The 17,933-nt window shown below is 41.6% G+C and overlaps 1 long non-coding RNA gene across 1 annotated transcript in view; it reads right to left on the bottom strand.

The window, feature by feature from the left end:
* The window catches only part of LOC309679103, a 54,178-nt gene extending 36,692 nt beyond the window's left edge, over positions 1 to 17,486 (bottom strand). Inside the window, exons 1-2 of the long non-coding RNA XR_014269806.1 lie at positions 17,402 to 17,486; positions 6,955 to 7,059 (exon numbers count right to left, since the gene is read on the bottom strand). This is a non-coding gene — a long non-coding RNA (uncharacterized lncRNA). The remainder of the gene's footprint in view (positions 1 to 6,954; positions 7,060 to 17,401) is intronic.
* Between the last annotated feature and the right edge of the window lie 447 nt (positions 17,487 to 17,933).

Below are 17,933 nucleotides of genomic sequence, written 5' to 3'. Positions count from 1 at the left end.
TTTTTTCTTTTTGATTTATGCCACGAGCAAAGGAAAAACAGCGACATACTTGTGCATCTAGCTTTCATTTGACCCCTCCACGCTTGCAGCACAGCGTCCTGCTAAGGAGCTGGACGGAGCGAAACACACGGCAGACAGGTCTAGGACTGGCAGGATGGGGAAGCAGAGGAACGGTACCTCCGAGGTTGTTTTTTAATGAGAGCATCTCACACACACATGCACGACCCTTTCTTTTTTTTTCCTTTTAATTGCCCAGGGCAGGGGGTTGGAACTAGGTGATCTTCAAGGTCCCTTCCAACCTAAACCATTCTATGATTCTATGAATTCCCAAGGTAATCTGTGCCTCTGTGGATGTGTTGCTGAGGAGAACCCGGCATGATTCATGTGTGGCAGTGTCGTGGTTTAACCCCAGCCCACAATTAAGCACCACGCAGCCGTTTGCTCACTGCCCCCCATGGTGGGATGGGGGAGGGAATCAGAAGAGCAAAAGTGAGAGAACTCAAGGGTTGAGATAAAGACAGTTTAATAAGTAAAGCAGAAGCCGCGCATGCAAGCAAAGCAAAACACGGAATTAATTCCCTGCTTCCCATCGGCAGGCAGGTGTTCAGCCATCTCCAGGAAAGCAGGGCTCCACCACACGTGATGGTTATTTGGGAAGAAAAAACGCCATAACTCCAAACGTCCCCCCCTTCCTTCTTCCTTCCCCAGCTTTATCTACTGAGTGTGACACCATATGGTATGGGATATCCCTTTGGTCGGTTGGGGTCAGCTGTCCCGGCTGTGTCCCCTCCTAACTCTTTGTGTACCCGCCACCTACTCGCTGGCGGGGTGCTGTGAGGAGCAGAAAAGGCCTTGACGGCTTAGCAACAACAACCAAAGCCACCAATGTGCTGCCAACACCGTTCTCATCCCAAATCCAAAGCATAGCACTATACCAGCTGCTAGTAAGATTTTCCCAGGGAAATCTTTTTAATTCCCAGGGAAATCTGTGCCTCTGCTGATGCGCTGCTGAGGAGAACCTGGTATGATTCATGGGCAGCAGTCAAGCAGCACTTTTTGGTATGACTCATTAAACTCATGTTTTTATTTTAAAACTGCTCCCTTGTTCCGAAGAGTTAGAAAAACAAAGATATTCCTCTTTATAACAGTATTTTCTGCTCTTAGGTGCTCTTGGCTACCTGGGTGGGTTTGTTTCCAAATACTGTCTTCAGAAACAAACATATTTAGAACTTCCCCCATCTTCACTCTCCACTGCTAGGATTGCATTAAGAGGACTACTTCAGGTACAAGTAGAGCTTAGGGAGCCTGGAAACTACTAAGTGAACCCAATTGAGTTTTTAAATACCTATATTTTCCTGGCAGACATATTTTCTGCTAGCATGAATGAACACGCGGCAGACAGGACAGCGGTGACAGGGAGAAGACACTAAACCAAGTCCACCCCTTTGCTCCCAAGCAAAGCAAGCAGGCTGCCCCCAGCTCACACATAATCCCAGTCCCAGTACTGGGGCTGTCCCTTTTGTAACTGGTGCGTGGGAAATGACTTAATTCCCCACAGTGGACTCAGCCCTGTCTCTGCACAAATCCTTGAACTCCAGGCAAGGCTCTGTGGTTTCTCCTATTGTTTTCAGTTTGTTTTTCTTTCCAGCAGAAACGTAAAGCTTCATTGTTGGATTTGCAAGTATAGATGACAAATACAGAGCATCAGACTACCACATTGCTTTTCACCTTGAACATGTTAAATGTTTTAGCTGGATGCCTAAAGAAACAAGGCTTATGTACTAGCATTGTATGGATTTTTTCTCCATTCCCTTCTATCCCCAAAATTTCTAATCATTGACTAATTTCAAGCAAGCCTATCAAAGGAGTAAAGACCTTAAAGATAAGTCTCTAACAGATTTCATTATTAAACAGGGAATTGGATAGGGGAAGACAGCTCCCAAATGCTTAGAGGAGCCTCCCCTGCCTCCAAAGCATCAGAAAACACATTAGAGGGAGGAAAAGAGAGGGAGAGATGTTGAAAAGTAGTTTTCATTAAACCCTCTGCACACTAAACTACTTGTTTATTACTATGAGAATTTTTACATCCATCTCTCTGCTTCCAAGATCCAGTAGCCGCATCCGAGAAACACATGGGGATTTAGCTTCATATGCTCTGGTCCATAAAGTTAAACACACACTTAGAAGATCTGGGTCTGAAATCTGGTATCACGCTGCATCCTTTCAGAAACAGAACCCAAAGTGACATTTCAGCCCAGTTAGTTTCCACGACAACATCCAAATATAAATATCTGTGGCACAGCAAAGAAAAAGTGTGTCAGTGTTACTGTTTTCATGATGAAAGATAGAAATTAGTCAATATCCTTCAGAGCCTTAACTAGGAGGAGTTTCTTTTTACAGTTTGTTGCCATACCAACGTGGTGCAATCCTCCTACTATTTAAAACCAGCGTGCATGTGCACACATAGACAAACAGAGAAACAGATTTTTTTCCAGCACTTTTGTCCTTATGGCAGACATAAGCACTGGTTTGCAGAACAGCAGCAGCAGCTTGGGTTCATGTGCCTAAGCTTTATATAATATAAGTCTAATATAACAGTGTGTCGAATGTTTGCTTTGGCGATACTGATTCCTCAAATCCCCTTTTTATACTAATATTTAAAATGGGAAAAGGCTTTAAAAGAATGGGCGCAAATTACCGGTTCAAAGGTTTTATTAGGCTTCCAGCTGAGCATTGCTTATGCTAAGAATGGGGATTTGAAACAAAACAGTGTTTAGGCTGGTTTATTGGGGTTTATTTTCTCTATGAAGCTGCTACTGCAATACTGGAGGAGTGGGAGGAGCAGCAGAAGGGACAGGGGGCAACAAATTATCTTTTTCTCCTGTAAATCCCAGTAACTGTGATTACTTACAGATCATAAAGACTGACCTCTAAACCATCCCAATTATGAAAGCCAAGGAAAATACAGCTCAGCAGAAATGAGATGGACTTCCCAACAGTATCAGCCACCACTAAAAATACTCCTTCTTTTTTTCCTTCATAAAATATTTAGGAAATTCTGGGCAACCGTTGTGTTGAAAACTCACAGTTTATAAAATTTCACCCAACTCAGTTGTTAAGCTCAGGGAGATAGCAGTAAGACGTCTGTGCAGATGGATGGCTGAAGAGGCAGAATTAGCCTCTCTGGATTTTAAGGAATTTACACGAGGGCAGTTTACGGTGTTATTGTGACAATTTCCCTGAATTACACTACCTTATCACTTTAAAGGCTTTATCAGCTCAGGAACAGTCTTGTGCTTGTGCAGCAATGGTGGCTGTCATTGAGCTGCTGTGGAGCACAGGCAGAGCAGGATGAGCTCGTACCCGTCTCTGTAGGGTCAGAGAAAGGACCCTCAGGCCACTCCACATGGTGAGTGGGGTTGCTGGGAATGGCCAGTGCAGTTCATCACTTCAACAGTGAGGCTGCTCTTGCCTTGGCAGGAGTTTGGCACTGAACTCTTTAGTGTGCTGCTGAGAGTGCAAGTGTCATACAGATGTGCCGTGTGCGATATTGCATGGATCCTGGGAAAAACAGCTGGGGGTGGGCAGCACTCAGAACTCAGGAGAAGAGAAGAGTCTGGATGAGCAGACTTGTGGGTAGCATAAGCCCTGCGAACTGTGGGGTTTTGCCAATGATATGAAATACCTGTGATACAGAAAACACCATCGATGGACTAATACACTCATGGCATTACCTGGCTCTTGTTTTTCTTGCCATTTTTTTTCTAAACCCTCATAGGTTTGAGTGTGCGTAACAGCAGCCTATCTTGCTGCTACTCTACTTAGCTTTAAGCTTCTGTCCAGTTTTCCCTGAACTGCCAAGTTAGAGCAAAGAGAAAAACACAGAGACAAGCACTCCTGCAGAAATACATGCAGAAGAGCTACTGATTTGTGGGGTGGGAGAATAAAAACCCTCATTATCTTACCTAGCATGGAGCTTTGCTGTGCTTTGGACACAGGCACTGTTAAGTGTATCAAATAGCTTTTCATCTGGACGCTAAGGCTGAAAGCACCAAAAAGAATTGCACTGTTGTAATCATCCACCCTTATGTGCCAAGAAACTTTCATTCCCCAGCGCATGCCAAGGAAGCCCTCTTTGGTGGATAATAATAACCTGGAGATCACGGACTTTAAAACTTTCGTTAGGAAAGTGAGTTAATCAAGAGGAAAAAAAAAGAGGTTAACACAGTCATGTTTCACTACAGGATTATAGCGTCAAACCACAGGAAGTTGTCTCTGGTGGTTTGCTGATCTCTGTGGTCTGACTGAACTGAAATTATTAGGAACAGTAACTTCGTAGCTGGCAGTATTATCACGTGTCTTTCTGCACACCTGCAACCCTAAGGACTAGTCGCAGGACCTGATCCTGCAGTGTCTGAAACAGATCTGATCCCACTACCAATGAAGTTAATATTGAAATTTCCATTTACTCAGCAACAGAGAATCAGATCTTCACACAAGGGGATTAACAGCACCGGATTAATTGGAGTTACCTACTGAATTGCAGAGAGTGCTGCATGCTTGCAATGACAGGATCTCAGTTTTAGGTAGGAGGATGTAGGACCTAGGATGTAGGTTGGTATGGATGTGAAAGAGCTTTCCTGGTGCTAATGAGCAATAAAAGACATAATTTAGGATTTCAGGTTCCAGAAAACCAAAATCTACCACACTGTTCAAATATTAAAAAAGCAGACTACATTAATAATCCCTTGCCTTACAATGGCACTTTTTGATGCTAATTCGATGTACTTTACAAAGGAGTTCATTCCATTAATCCTTTTTGCAGATAGAAAAACCAAGCCACATGAAAGCATTACAAAGATCAGAGTCAGCAGAGACACAGCACGCTGAGATAGTCAACGAAGGAAGAAGACAATTTGAAGAGTAAATTATACATGCTTTTAAATTCAACTAGCAGTTTTAAATTATTTAAGGCACTGTTTTCTTAACAAGGATTAGAAATGATATTTCAAATACATCATTTTAGCATGATGATACCTTTTTAAATGAAGGGTTTCTGTTGCTGCTCCTGTTATTCTGCCTGTACTAAAAGATGACTTTCAAGTATTTTGTCTATCATTTTTAAAGAAAAAAAATAACAAGCCTGAAAGAACAAAGACAACACTTCAAAGCCTTCAGCAGAGAAGGAAGTGCTTTCTAGCAAAAATCATACACTTTTGTCAATGAAACCTTTGTCAGACAGTTCCTCTCCTGCCTTGGCTGCTGCATGGCTAAAGATATAAAAGCAACTGAAGACAGAAGAGAAAAAGAATCCCTGAGAGAATGAAAAAAGTCATGTCCCAGCAAAGTCCTCTCTTTGCCCTCAGTGTTTATCTGACATACTGTTATTGATAGCTTTTTTTCCAACTCCCCTGACTAAGGGAGCACATATACCTTTTATTGCATTGAAGTTGATTTAAACCACCCTGGCAATTTGTGAGGCTGTTTTTCACTTACATAAGGAAGTTCTTGAGAGGATTTTGAAGCAATACAGTACGGTAGTTAAAACCAAGGCCATTTTAAAAAGAACTGCATTTCCTCAGGCTGTCCATAATTTTTCATTTTCCTAAAAATACCAGGGAACTTTGCAACTTTGGTAGGAAGAAGTCAGCTAAATGCAATTAACTTTGGATCACTCCAAAGCACCAGTGCAAGTTCACTCCCTTTTTGACCTTCAGGTTCTGAAGTCTTACTGCAGCTAACGGAGATTTCTCTTCCCAGCAATCTGGAGTGCCACGTGGATTCTTCTGGGAAACAACTTTTAATTTTTTCAGGTACTAAAATGATTTTGGGACCTCCGATCTATTTTATAACATTTTGGGGGTAAAGTCCTCCTGTGCAGTTGTCTTGTACCACTTGCTATCCAACAAGAGCGTTCATAGTTCTCTTTAGTGTCCCTTTTCAGTTCCCCTTCCCAGTCCCCCTTCCCCAGTAACATGTGACAAACTAACCAATTACTCATATTGGCAATGGTCCCTCTCCCCTGGAGTATTGCAGCAACATGTTACTTTTAAGATTTGGTTGGCTTTAACATTATTCAGTTGAGTTTCTTCTGATAGCTATTACCCCTAACAAGTTTCCCCTCAGTAACAAGTTGCTTTTGACCTCAACACACCTGGAGACTTCACCCTTATATTTCACCTCTGACCTATCCAATATAGTTGACATTTTGCAATTATCGGCAATTTGTTAGCTTTATTTTTGTTAGCACCCAATTATGCAAATAATAGACTTCTAATAGACCTGCCCCTATTGGGCTACACAGTTGTAGAAAAGCGTTTCATGCATGACTGACTGCGATAGCCTGGGTCCGTTTTGTACGAGGAAATGAGAATTCAGAGAATACTTATCCCACACAATCTCTGTTGGGGTGACAGAAGGATCCTGAACACTTTTTTCATTAACTCTTACGAGAACCAACAGCCTAGATGTAGCCTGTTTCATGAAGATGGACTTCACATTTAACTTCCCTGCACTTATAAGCTTACTATCCTGGCTACACACCCTTAGCGTTTCTCCAGCAACAAGGGAGGGCCAAGATCTGAGATACTGTCAAATGCCAACAAAGAAAACACATTTTCCAAGACCAAAGAGAATGAACTTGATCCAGAGCAGGTTCACCATATGGAAGAGGAAATCCCAAATTTCTTAATGCAGACAGTGAGCTGTCACAGGGGATAGAGCAGGGCTGTACCCTGGACGTGTCTATATTGCCTTTTGTGCTTGAATATACCAGTTTGTCTTTTTCTTTACAGGATATTCACAGTTTACTATACCGAAAATAGAACAGCTGATCCTGTCACATCTTGCCCTCTATATATCAAAAGGGGGTTTAACCCACAGCATTTCACATGCACCAAAGACGTATACAAAAACCATGGAAAAAAAAGGGCACGTTGGGCCCCATTTCCCTACCTTTCTTCACCCACAGCAGCACTCAGCTTTGTTGGATGTGTCAAGTTCACCATCCTCCCGACAGCAAACAAGTCCTTTCCCAGTCTTGTGACCTCATCCACTTCCCTGTCAAAAGATTAAGGCACATTTTCAACTGCTTAGGGCTATTTTTAAACCGTACTAGAGACATGTGGGGAGGAAAGTAGCTAGTGTACTTTCTTCATAATGTAATAATCTCTGCGTCTAGAAAAACCACTCAGATTTGAATGTCACTTCACATAATTACCCTGGGTAAAGCTGGATTAGCTGCGTCAGTCTGAGATGTCATTGCCCGAATTGCCTCCCTCCGGAAAGGGGCTGCAGTGACTCTTGTGGCTGAGAATGCAGAGCCACAGGATGCGGGACGTGGGCTCTTATCTTTGCCATTGGGAGACGCTCTCTTTCAAGTGTCCTGAAAACAGGAACAAAAGCGCTGGAATGGGAAAACAGATGCAACTGCTGTATTGAAATCTGGTGAGGCCAAGAGGACTGTGCTGCGGGCTGAGACCCGGGGCTAAGCTCTGAACAGCGTGGGAGGTCCTGTGTAGTGCCTGGATCCACTTTTACATGGCGAGGTGTCAGCTGAAGGGCAAGCGGAGGCACAACTCCACTGCAGACATGGTTACACACCTTTCACCTAACGTGGCTATGCTCCTTCCCGCTATACATCGAACTGACCCAGTTTCCACTAACATGGACAATTCTTCACCATGTCCCACTGCCATAGTTTCTGCAACAAAATAGTCCCTGAAGCCACATGGGGTATATGCACAAAAGACAAAATTCAATACAGATAAAGGCACACAGCACCGATCATTATAAGAAGTCATTTTAGAGCATTTTAATTGTGCCTTTTTCATGTTTGGATAGCGGAGAGGAAAGATAAAGGCATGCCAAGTACCTAGGACTTGAATTCTGGAAGTCGTGGGAGTAAAAAGCACGGACGCATTCACATACAAACTGCTCCAGGCCTTGTCTGCCTCCTGTGCATACGCAGTTCTCACAGATGCTCACTGAGAGCAGGTATTTTTTCCCACAAGACTCCAGGCCCTGTGCAAACGGCTAATCCACGAGTGCACTGTGCTCTTGTGATAACAGTGTATGTAATGAGGGAATATACATGCCTGTCTCCCTCTCTGAATCTCGCTGTATGAATAACTTTTTGAAAAATAGGGTCCTAAATAGGGTAATCTTTAAATACGGTGTCTTACAACAGGACGGACACAGGCATAGGAGCAGCGTGAATGAGTTTTACAACACTCATCTAACTGCTGCTCCTCGACTGGACACTGCTAAATTTGGTACCCTGGCTTATTCTCTCCTTCCTCTCCAGGAACTCAATAAGAACTTATATTTTCATCAGGTTCCATCTGAAAGCTCAACACTAGTCACCAGGCAAGGAGGAGAAGGAAGATAATCAAAATAAAGCAAAAACCCAGACAAAACAAATCACAGAATACCAAACTAACACAATACACATCAACTTTTTTTTTTTTTTTTCCCCAACCTACAGAAGGAAGCATCAGGATATTCAAATGGAAAGCCAGAAAAGGCAAACCAAGATAGCCCCTCCCAGGATCACCCTTGATGATCTGCCCACTTTGCCAAATATTGAATTTGCTTCCAGCCATGCTTGGCAACTCTCCACCCATGAATATGTACATTAGAACGCATAATGGTTATTGCACGTCACGCTCATGGGCATTTGGCCCATGTAGCACTCTGTTTCCCAATCTATAAGTACATGAAATGTAAGACTAAGTAAAATCTGAGACATTGTGGAAACTGATGAGGGCTTGAATGAGCTCCTGGAATAAAACTTGAGCCCCTCCCCACCCAGAGCAGTATTTTTAGGAAGTCGATTGAGAAATGTTTTCCTTGCTCCATTTCCATGTTTACTGGGATACAACATTGTTACACTCGATTGCATCAGAAAACATGGAAACAGCTCTACAAATTGATCCGACCACAAGATCTCAGAGGAATTTGCTCCTTGTCTCCAAGGAGTTTACCCAGCATAAACAATGTCAAATAAATTCAAGGCAGCCCTGAGAGAGTTAGTTTTTCTCCAATAAGCTTCATAAATATCTGAATATAGATAAATCTGTTCGGTAACTTTGGATGGATTTTATGACCGCATAATTCTCATAAGACATTAGATATAGCCTTTCATAAAATTATAGAATATATTGGACATACACGTGAAACTTGCTATGTTTTAGGAGACGATCATATAACTGAAATAATGATGGGACCAAAAGAAGGATAATAAGCACGGTCCCCCTCCCAGGGGCTTTAAGTGCTTAAGCCACTTCAGGACATGTAACTGCATTCTAGTTTAGTATTTCCTAATGGTTATTAAGCACCTAAATTCTTCTGAGGTCCTGAACGCAGATATTCATGCCAGGATAGAATTCAAGGTAATTGATTAGCATGATAATGGGAAACATAGCAGCTTAAAAATTTTTAGTTTGAAATTGGGATCTCTTCAATAATAGAAAGTATAAAAATGTACAAGCCTTGATTTTCAGACATTTGAGTCGCCTTTGCATGTAATCAATTAGAAACCAACTCAGTTTCATGGGAAAATGGTTCCATCTTAGCCAAAAGATCATTTTTGTCATATAGGTAAACTAATTTTTCCCAGGCCAAGCATATCCTCTGACTCCTACCCCACTCTCTCTGTTTCTTATCTTGTCTTCCCTGTTAGTTTCTATTCCTCAGTACAAAAGCTGGCTGAAAATGGAATTCCCTTCCCAGAAAAAAGCCACCTGCATTATAAAATAATGATGGAAATTATTCTGACAGGGACAAAAAAGTGAACAATAAAATGGCAACAACAAACCTAATATAAATTTATTTGTGTGGAGAGATTTCCAAGCCCTGATAATTCTTTTGGTTTGAAATTTTAAAGATTTATTTGATTTCAGTTTTTGTCATCAATAGAGAGCAAAAAAAAAATACTGTGAGTCTTCAAGGTGGGCAGCCAGGAAGCTGTCGTTTTGATTTCCCCACTGGTGAATTGAATTTTTTTGGCAAAACTGTAGTATTCGCCAGGAGAAGTTTTGATTTTGCAAAGAGCCATTTTCTATCAGAAAATTATTCTGATGGAAAATTGCCCAGCAGACCTATTCAGTGCGTGTGGTAACATTAAATAAGCAGTTAGAGTCTTTCAGGTAGACTTGTTGCAAGACTGCTTTTGCCATTAGAGTGAATGAGCAGTCTTCCCCATCATGCCCCAGTAAACCTGAGAATCAAGAGACTTTGTAACAGAAATTCATTGCCTAATATAAGAGGAAATTTGGGTCTCATTGTGAAGTCTACTAGATTTAAAACTCCTCAAAAAAAAAAAAAAAAGTGGTTCATTCAAAACTTGGATGGACCACATAGTAAAAAATAGGGTAACAGCATCTGTTTGTTACTGCTTGGTAACCCAGGACCTGAAATCGCTCAATTCATAAGCTCCTCGTAACTGAGTAAATATTCTTATCAGCGTCCTCCCCCATTTGAGGCCAAGGAAACTGAGCCAGAGATCAAGTGTCAGGGCCAAAGCTGCAGTGGTTCAGTCACAACCTCGTGAACAGAATGCACAGATCCTGCCGCCCGCCCCTCCGCCCTCCCCGCTAGCCACAAGCCCACACTCCGCGGCTACGAACGGCTGCTCCAATGAGCCTGAGCTGGAAGGGGTTGGCTGATCCCACGGCAGCCAAGCCGTTCCCAGAGCTTCCCCATGAGAATGATGTCTGAGCAGGCACAGACTTTGGCAGTGATTTTCAATTGTTCCTAGAGGCTGGCACACAGGGATAATTAGAGAATATAACACATATATAAAAATAACTTTTTCCCCCCTCCACCCTATACGTGGCAGAATGTCTGTATAGACATTAACTTTTTCACCTGAATTAGAACAAAGTGTTTTGCGATTCTCTTTCTTCTCTTTCCCTCCCTTTAGCTCCCCTCCACCCCTTCTGCTGTCCTTATTTTAATCTACAAAACAGTAATGGGTCTGCAGGCATCCTGCCAGGGTACAGCTCGCATTCACCTGGCAAATGCTGGGATCCTTCTCCTGGCTCCAATTAAAAACCAAGATGTAAAGGAGGAGCCAGGAGGTCATTTTTGAGCCAAGGCATCCGCCCAGGGTGTCCAGACTTTATAAGAACTAAATTTATGGGAACTAAAGACTTCCATCACTCTCTTGCTCTTTCTCTTGCTCCGGAAGATGCTTATTGCCCTTGATATCGGAGTGAAAATATTTTAAGAGGCTGAAATCATAAATATTGATAGTATTACTCTTTCTGCTTAATAAATAAAATGGAAATAGCGTGGGAAAATACACGGACGCCAAGTGCATTTTAATGCATTAACAATTTTTACTTTTGGTCTAACAGCCAAGCGGGAAGTGTTAAGAGGGACTTCAGAACACAGAGTCTCTGGGGCTCTCAAGTAAAGCAGCAAGCCATCCATCAAATCATTCCTGCTAATTGTCTTTCCCGCAATAAACCGATCATAATTTAATTGTCCACTTTGCAAGTTTCATTGAGGAACCTGGTAGTTGTTATTCACAGACTAAGTGCTTCTTCAAATCCAACATAAATCCACCAGCAAGTACTCACAGCAGCTGGTGTGTGAGGAAGATTTTTTCTCAGTCATATGCACAGCTACAGTTTTAATCCTACCCTATCGCCAACCGTGCTATGAACACTGCCTGTCAGCCACTTCAAACTGGCTTCTTCCACCCAGTGGCCCAGCACTGGTCTCTACTCTGGCATTGTGCCTTATGATCTTAGTGCTGGCATTTGCCAGCCTCCCTCATACTCCTCTTTTCCCCCAAACTATAACTTCAGCATTCTTCTACGGTGAAAGATGGAAGAACAGAGCCTTGATCACGTCTCAGTGACCTGGTGTGTTCTATTAAATGAAACTTTACTCATGCAGGTTAGGTAAAGTCCTGACAAACTTCATTTACATTTCAATAAAAGTAAGATGGGCATTCATCCCACTGACTGACATGGGAACAGCTATAAAAGCAGTATGAATAAAAAAGCACTTCTTCAAACTGCAAACTCCTTGGGGCAGGGAAACATGCCAAATTCTGCCATTGTTGAACGACTTGGATCACTTGGCAGGGATGTGAATGGGGGCAACCTAGATCTTCTATCTACCACATGCTATTCTAGTCCAGTCTGAGGTACATGCCTTATTACCATCTCAATTAGAACCGTGGGTAATCATATCTAGCAGCAGAATACCAATGCATGAATTAATGATTAATGATGATAGGGTTCTTGGAAACATTTTTTTTTAGCCAAGCATCACACTTGCAAATGACTCACTGGAAGTCAGTAAACACTGGTCATTAGCCAGTAGTTACAATGCGAAGGAAGCGGCGACTGACTTCAGTGGATTGTTCTCTCCACTCCAGGGGAATTAGAGATACCCATTGGAATGCAATTACAAAACCAAGGCTGGGGATGGGATCAGCTCATGGTATATCAAAGCTACTGTTGAGCAATACAAGGCATTACTCTGGCACCTAGGACCAAGCAGTTGCTCAGTGCAGACCACTGAGCTTTTCGGTGATGCTGGAGACCAGAAGTGAAGAGTAAGTTGAGTATGGCACCGTGTCCAGCGCCTCAGGGCTGAGAAAACAATCATCGGTAATCATATCTGAGCAAATAATTAAGGATGAATTCACAGGATTTATGTCCTCCCTCTTGTCCCAGCTTTTTGCCTATTGATTATTTGGAGTTATCCTTTTATTCTGGAGAGAGTGACATGCATTCTAGACTAGACTGCGTGTTTTTGCTACAAACCCGCCCTTCCAACACAAAATCACTCTTCCATCAATCTGAAAATATCTCCTGCATATTTTCTATGTCCAAAGCTACATCATCAGACTTCACTCCCTCCTGAAGAATTACCTTTTATCAATGACAGTTTTATCTTAACCACTCATCTATATGCAGCTGTACCCTTCATTTCAATGGACTAATATAAACTGATGAAAGTTTTCAATAGCCTTATGAATTCACTGTCACTGTGCCAGTTGATCTCAAGCCAGAATCTAACTGCTGGGATTGGTTAGAAATATCAATAAAGAATCTGAGGAAAAAAAATCATACGTGCATTATCATTTCATTTTTCCTCGGCTGGATTGAATACTGCAGATTTTACTTACAAGGGAAAGATGTCCTCTTGTACATCATTATGGCTCTGAGTGCTTATGAAATGAATTTTAGAATTCAGTTCAAAATCCAGGGGCATTTTTATTAGACTACCCTCTCAGAGGGGTTTGCTGCTTGTACTATAACAGTGAAGAACTAATGTCACCCATCCCCTGAAATTCTCTGCATGGCTTGTTGCATATCTCGCGTGCAAACAGTCACATCCTCAGCATGGGGATGCGGGGAGGTAGGAAGATGTGGGGGAGAGTAAGTGACTCACTGTGTGGCCAGACTGCCAGCTTTGAGCAAAAAAGGTGTCAGACATCACCTAATAGTGGAAATTAGGAAACCTAGATAAGACAAGCGCAAAGGGACTTGGTAACTAGGAAGGCTGCAATATCCCAGAAGTCAAAAATTAAGACGATATAAGGACCCAAAATTAAACAAAACAAAACTTGACAATGTTAAGCAAACTAGCAAAACAAGACAGAGCTACCAGATGATGCCTTGGAAATTCTGCATTGCTCAGTTAATTCTGCTCATGGAACCTTTCCCAGTTCCTTTCCATACTGGCTTGGAGCAGTTGTTCCTTATCTGGTTGGCAGCTTATTTAATCAATTTTGTAAAAAGAATTACAGACTAAAACGTACAGAAAAAAATGTTGGCTATTTAGAGCCTCCCCAAGTCACAGATGTCGGTCTGCAGGGCTGCTATTGCCACTGAGAGCGGAAGATGGGACCACAGGGGAGATGACTGTTGATGTCGTGAAGAAAATATGTCAATATAAGATGCCAAAACCAAGCTTCTGACCACTTGTGGTCATTCAAGATCCCAGGGCACATTTTGCAAGAGTATGGGTGTTAGCCCTGGTATACTGTCCAAGTCCAATCTTGGCTATTTATATTCAGCCTCCCTAAAATACCGCTTGGAGTTTCAACTGGAAAAGTTAATTTTGCTTTTCTGTCTGGAACTGCACAACGATGCAGGTCCAACAGTGGCATGTGGAATGTCAGTGGAATGGTTTCCCCGTGGCTGGTAAGTCCTGGGAAGATAGTTTCCTTTATCACCCTACATCTGTACTTTAACACCTACAGACCAAAAAAGATACTTTAAAAAAAAAAATTAAAAACTGACTGATTTCAATTCCTGACTGTTTTCAGGAAGCCCAAATGCATTAACCATGCTTAACAGCCATGGCTCACTAACTTCAGTACTGGTTTTCCCCCCCCAGACTGCTCAAAGTTAGATATTGTCCATAGAGACCTGGGGTTCTAGATTCAAACTCTGCACTCCTCTGTTCCTCTTTTGCAGGTGTTAACCATCTGGTTTGTATGACCAGGAATTCAAGCACAAGCAATATACTGGACATCTGTTCATTAATTTGCTCTCTCCTCATCACCTGTCATTCATTTTGAAAAGAAACAACAATCTGGTTGGTGGTAGCAACCTTGAAGAGTGTTTTGACAGAGGATATGAACATTTTTCAAAATGAAAGGTTAACTCCAGTGCCCACCAATGTTTCTTGTTCCAAGGAGCCCTATTGACAAAATAAGCCAGTGATAATGTGGGGGCTAAAAGCACAGGTAGATCCTGGGAAGCAGTGATTGCCAGCTTCTAGGATTTTCCACTGGTTTTAGCACAGCAAAGTAAACCCTCAGCATTGTGCTTTCTGCCAACATTAAATCTAAGTTTTTCAATGGTGCAGAATTTAATACTGCACCACAGGAAGCAGAATCATGGGAAAAAATACATTTTCTTTATATTTCAGAAACAATAAATAGATAAAACAGTTAAAAATGGAAGCTATTCAAATAACCAAAGGCTACAGCTGAATATAGCCAAGCTAACTTTGAGACATGGTATAATTCTGCTCAGATCTGGAAAAGAGATACAAGGAGAAATGTGTATCAGCCAAAGTTAATATTTGCACAAAAATGTTGAGTCATACAAACTGGGATTTCCTCTTCTAGCCACTTATAGCATATCGACTGAGTTTCAATCAAATTTGATGCAATAACTTTCATCTGATAGTGAAAAATGTTCAGCTAGGTAAGACTTGATTTTGGGCCTTTTGATTTTTTTCTTCCTCTATATCTACCTTCTGAAATCTGTAAGAAATAATCTTGTCATCCGGGATTCCATCACATGCTACTGCTCAACTGTTTTTGTAATATCCCCACTTCCTTCCTGATCCTCAGTTATCCTCCAGTCCAGAAATGTAGTATAGAACCAACACACTGGTTACTGTTCAATATACCAAAAAAGAAACTTCAAAATCATCCCAACTAAATCTGGTTGTTATTCTCCACCGCCCCCCCACCACACCTCCACCCAAGAATATATGACAAAAAAGCTCTACTTTTCCTTTTCTTGACATTTTTTCACTGACTGTTTGATAAGGGAATTAAAAAAAGATAGGGAAGTTTTATAGGAATTCATCACCAGAAACTACTGTTTTTCACATCATTTTGCCACAAAACCCTGAGCAATTTGGATGAAACAGAAAATCCGAATAATTGTTTCTTACAAAAAGTTGGCTTATTTGGAGAGCCATGCTGAAAAATGTGACATTTCTTTAGGAATTGTACTAAACATTGAGATCACTGTAGTGTTTCAATGCAAAGCCAGTGTAAAAAGTTGCTAAAAAACCTCAACCAAATATAAAAGTAGGTGTAATAACAAACATAGAGTCATTCTAGAAACAAATAGGTGTAACGCATTTGGCATCAGACAGCAGTTTAATCTCCTTTATGGTAATATCTAGCAGTTTTTGTTAGAAACCTGATTATCTTTGACTTCCAATACATCAACTATTATCATGCAGAGATAAGATATTTTCCCAGGCAGGTGTGAAGATATGTGAAGAACATTCTAAGAATATTACTGACACGCAATTCTTATTTTGCCTTGGACAAAAGTATTCTGAGTGCCTTTGTGTACATGCATGCATGCAAAAATATGCATAGAATGTTTCAATGAGTAGGTATATATCAATACTTCATAACTGCCCACCAGGCATAATCTTGTGACACAGATTTTTGGGAAATAGGTTGAATAACAGAAGTTTCTAAATCAACCTCAATGAGGGTTTCACCAAGTTCCTGTAGAACAGCAGATCTTAACATCTTCCCATGCATTCAACCACCTTGAACAGCTTCTCTGAAATACAGAAAGTGAGCTAATGTCTGCAATAGCCCTAAAATCTGTCTAGTGTATTTCCCTGCTTTGCTTTCTCAGAATTTCCCATTCTATTTCCAAGTCCCCCATATATCTGTTTTGTGTAAGATGACTTCTCCTGCATTAATCTGAAAGAGCCATCAGTTTGTTGGGTTGCTCTTTGCACCTCGTACCAATACCTGGAGGCATAGTATGAAAAGGGGTGGGCCGTGGCTGTTCCTCATCTGATATGGTGGACTGACACAAAAAGCCAAGCTCTTAAAAGAGCCAGTATGCTAAAAACTGTATTTTTGCAGGCCACAAGGAATAAATTAGTCCATTTCCAATAAAGCAAGATAAGACACGGAAAATTAGGGAAACCTACTAGCTTACGAAGTTCTCTTTTTTTCATGTTCCACCATTAAAGTTCTCAGTTTAAAGTTCCCAAATAAAAACAGAAAACATCTCAGAAGAATCAACACCCCAAATTTCTTCCTATTTCTTACAATGGCCTTCGAGTTCTGAGCTATTTAAGTTAAGGAAGGCACTTCAGAGCAATTTAAGTTTCCTCCATGCTTAATTTTGCCAAGTTAGTCAACAGCTTCTAGCTGTCATACAGGTGAAAGATTAAACGGGTCCATCTAACAAGGTTGTGGAAGCCACCTAGAGATGTTAAAAATGTTTAAGAACAGGTCAGGCAAACATCCAAGTCCAGGTGTAGCTCATCCTGACTCGGTGCAGGAAGTCCAACTGCACGATCTATTTAGTTTCCTTCTGGCTCCAAAATTCTATGATTTTATTATCATTGAATGTGTTTTATTCAGACTTTAGCAGTTACTGAGCTTCCCCTGTTCCTCATGCAGTTAACAGGATGCTTCAAAATAAAAGGGCTTTTTATTCAGCCACATGCATAGAAGAGAATTGTAAATAAACAATTAATATTCAAAGAAAATCACTGCTGTGAGTGAAGAACATGTTTCAAATGACAACACACCAGGTCCCCTTTACTGGGAATGTTAGTTGTAAGACAGTTGGATGAAACAAAAATAAGCTGAATCACTTTTTATTTTCTTCCCGATAGACTGGAAGACATGCTTCACTAGGCTTACCCGATTTTCCTCTGTGGGGAAGCCAGGCCTTCATGGGAAAGTGCTGGGCACGGTTCACTCTTGCCTGCCACCACCTCCGAGTCACTCGCCAGAACCCACGCCAAGCAGTAGTACTGCGCTCTCCAGAAACAACATGCAGCAGTAAGTCGGGAGGAAGGACCACACGACAACACCCTGTGCGGGTCTGGAAAAAGTGATGGGTAACAAGGTGACTGATGAGCGTCAGCAATGAGCAAGAAAAGAAACAGGTAATGGCAGTGGGGAAATTTATTCTCTGTATCTCTCTGCTCTGTGAGAAGATGTAAGAACTAGGGTTTCCAGATGATCCCTCGGTCACTTTCTCAGACCTTGTGTGGCGAGGGTGAGAGTAATACAGCCATGCCTGTCTTTTCTGACAGGACATTTGACAAGAAATTTCCCTCAGTGAACATAAAGAACGGAAATCTGGCCCTGGCAGTTCAGAGGCAACTTCTGAAATTTAGGGTCTAAAGATAAGCATCAACATAAAATAAAAGACTAAAAGCCTGCTGTG

This window comes from Vanellus vanellus (genome assembly GCF_965231255.1).
Source record: "Vanellus vanellus genome assembly, chromosome: 17".
Taxonomy (NCBI): Eukaryota; Metazoa; Chordata; class Aves; order Charadriiformes; family Charadriidae; genus Vanellus; species Vanellus vanellus.
Note: the sequence above shows the minus strand (reverse complement) of the source record. Positions and strands in the feature narration are given on the sequence as shown.